Below are 3,329 nucleotides of genomic sequence, written 5' to 3' on the forward strand. Positions count from 1 at the left end.
GGACCCACTTTCCCGATGTGCCCTGGAGAATTTCACTTCGCCATCATCTCTCCCCTCCAGAGAACACAAAGGGGAAGGAGAGGCATCTTTCATCTATCGCAAAGGTAAAACCAGATTTAATGATGTGAAAGCAAAGGAAGACAAACTCCCCGCGGGAGGGGAATGAACCCCTGCGACAAGCTTCTCGAGGCCTGGGGTGGATCTGTCTGTCAGTCCGAGCCTTTAAATCAAGGCTGTGTGTCTTCCTACCAGAGGTGCTCTAATTCAACCACAAGTCACCACGCCAGCAGGGTGCCATTTAATGGGCTGTGTTATGCAGGAGGTCAGGAGAGAGGAACATAACAGTCCCTTCTGGCTTTAAAAACCTATGAATCGATGTGATGTGTGGCAGAGCTCCACCCATAGCAATGAGACAGTTTGCTTCCCCCGAATCTCACTTAAAGGAGGGCAAAGCAGACAGAGTTGGAAGGACAAAGCCTCATGTATGCGATTACCATAAACTAAACAGGAGCTGACGGACTGGGAAACGGGTAGGGGTTTCACCGAACGTGTTTTGGCTGGCCCCAGCCAGTTTTACAGGTAGTATTTAGCCAGGTGCTGCTGAGGGACAAGAGCCCTGAGGAGGCTATAGCGGATGCAAATACATTCAGATAAGGAGCAGCAAGTGAACAAAACCTCAAATCCTTTTACGTTTTCACCAGGTCCATGCACAGAGAGATGTTCACAATACAAGGAGCATCTATAGCCACCACTGCAGGGTGATACACTTAAGTTGTTGTCATTTTAACCCTCCACCTCCATCCTCCCAGCACAGCTTGCTCTATCGCAGCCTTTCTCGCTTACTGCCTGGCACAGGTAAACCAAATTAGTCTACTGGATCACAGACGAAGCTCTGGCTGGTACAGATGCACGCAACCAATACGTGTAGCTACACGCAAACATAAGGAATGAGCCAGCAAACACTTCTGGATCCTGAATTCAGTAAGGCAATTTCTCCTTCTAAACTGGAGTGATAGGAAAATTACTATATATTTATTTTACACACATTTCGAAGTTTAACCAATGTGAGGCTAAAAAAACCCACCCCAAATTACCCTCCTGGATGCCTTTTGGATCCAGAAAGCTAACTGTGGCACATGTGGGTGTCACAGGGTAAGTTTGCCACTGGTAAAAAAGTAGGGAGCAGGGAAGCACCAACTCAAGTCCCTTGCACGTGAGAAGGATCAACTCCCGAGCCCTGAAAAGGACTTTGCTCTGTCCTGCCTGGGCCAGAGGAGGGGTACCCAAGCATTTCACTGCACACCTGGCATGCAGTGCAGGCAAATCCAAAGCTCGGGAATATCGGCCCCGGAGCTCTGAAGCGCTGCCACTCAGCCAGCACAAAGCATGTCTTCAAGAAAGGGCTGTGATTCTTTACAGTGCTTGCATCAGGCAAATGCATTAATTGCAAGGAAAAGGCAATGCTGGGATGCATTTCTCCTCCTCGAGCTGTTCCAGGAACATGTGGTGCTCAGATTCCTGGGGTTCCTGATAAGCCAATGCAGCTGCGGAGTCACTGAACAAGCCACGTTTAAATGAACATCTCTCCTCATCTTATGACTCCTTACTTAATCCATGCAAAGCTGGAGCTGTGTCACTTTGTGTCATTAGCGATTGCTTAACAGCTCACTTGAGCCTGCTCTTTTCCCCTTCCCAGTCATCCGGTTTTTAAAGCAAGGCTGTGCTACTCCGGCATGCGTGTCCTGCCTCAGTGCTGGAGACAGATGCACTCAGAGGGTGCTGACTCACGGACGCAGGCAGATTAAAGTTGGATTGCTAAAGCAGTTGCTGTCCCAGCTGTCCCTCTGCCCCCAGCCGCAGCAAAGACAGCTGAACTACATGTAGATCAACCCCTGAACCACTCCTGTACATCCTGATATACGGGGGGGACCTGGAATCAGCCCCAGATGATTTTAATCTGCTGGGCTGTAACACGTAGGTGGCCAGGGGCTACTTCACGTACAGTGCAGATGTTTCTGCCATGAGGTGGAGACGTCCAGGGGAAGGGAGGAGCAAAGAGCTGGGAGCTCCAGGGGTGTCAGCTGTCTGTCTGGGTCCATGAGGCAACTCGCTGACGCGTGGTAAAGCCACATGCTTTAGTACACACAGCTTTCCCCATACTGCCCGCGGTCCGTCTCCAAGAGGTGGAGGGGGTAACGCAGTCCCTAGTCGTTCTCTGGCCTTTTGCAGGCAGGCAGCGAACAAAGCTGGCAAGCAGGGCAGTGGGATTATTTTACCATCTGTGCATTAGAAACTGGCCCAGGAGTCACCAAGCTCGCTTCATACAGGACATGGCTGCTTTGGCGTGCTAATGACTCCTGCTCACTGTCAGCTGGGGCTAGATTTGAATCGGGGATGAGGAGGTGGAAAACACATTCTCCCTCCTATTTCACTCCTATTTCAGCAACTGCATCATTTTAGAGGAAAGCCAGTTCAGGGAAGAATGAATCCTCATTTTAAAGAGTGCTTCTCATCTGCTGTTCATCAGGCTCCTCACCCTCCACCAGGGCAATCCGCAGCTGGCACCGAGCTGGGGGCACCTCTGGCCCTGGGCAGCCAGCCTGCTGCGGGGCAGCCCCCCAGTCCTCCGAAGGGCTAGGCAAGGCCTGCCGAGGAGGCGGGGTAGAAGAATATATTTTGCACATTTTAGAAAGGAAACCTGGGACCTAGTATCTCATTCTAGAAAGTAATCATGGACTTAATTGCATTTTGCTGCAGAGTTGCCTTAACATCAAGGGAAAATCAACAGGGATTGCTCAACATCAAGGCTAATCTCACATACAGAACTTACTGAACACAGGAACCACGTTTTTGCTGGCTCAAGGTGAAACGCTGGGCTAAATTCTCCTTCAGCTGCGAGAAAAGCCCTAGACACGCTCATCCTGCATTAGTCCAACTGTAAAGAGCTTCAGTTATACACATACAACCCTTCTCTCCCTCCTATGGTGGTGTCGCAATGCAACAGTGCCTCGTTATGATCAAACTCCTCTTTTATGGCTATAGGAATATGTGGAAGTCTTCTACCCTCATTACACAAATGACTCCTTAGCAGCTTTATTTTAAGAAACTACCCACAATTGGTAACACAACCGCAGATAATGTCACTGAGGGGAAGCTGTGACTGACACCTGAGCGTGTCCTCAGCAACCGCAAACCTGCATGTATAGGGCAGGTCCTATGCATCTAAGCAACTACAGTAACTCACCACTCCCTCTGCTCCACACTGAATCGCAGTCTTGCTTCTGCTTACAAACTTGCTTGCTAATCAGACATTTAATACTATTTATGCA

Source organism: Phalacrocorax carbo, chromosome 12, assembly GCF_963921805.1.
Source record: "Phalacrocorax carbo chromosome 12, bPhaCar2.1, whole genome shotgun sequence".
In the NCBI taxonomy this organism is placed as follows: Eukaryota; Metazoa; Chordata; class Aves; order Suliformes; family Phalacrocoracidae; genus Phalacrocorax; species Phalacrocorax carbo.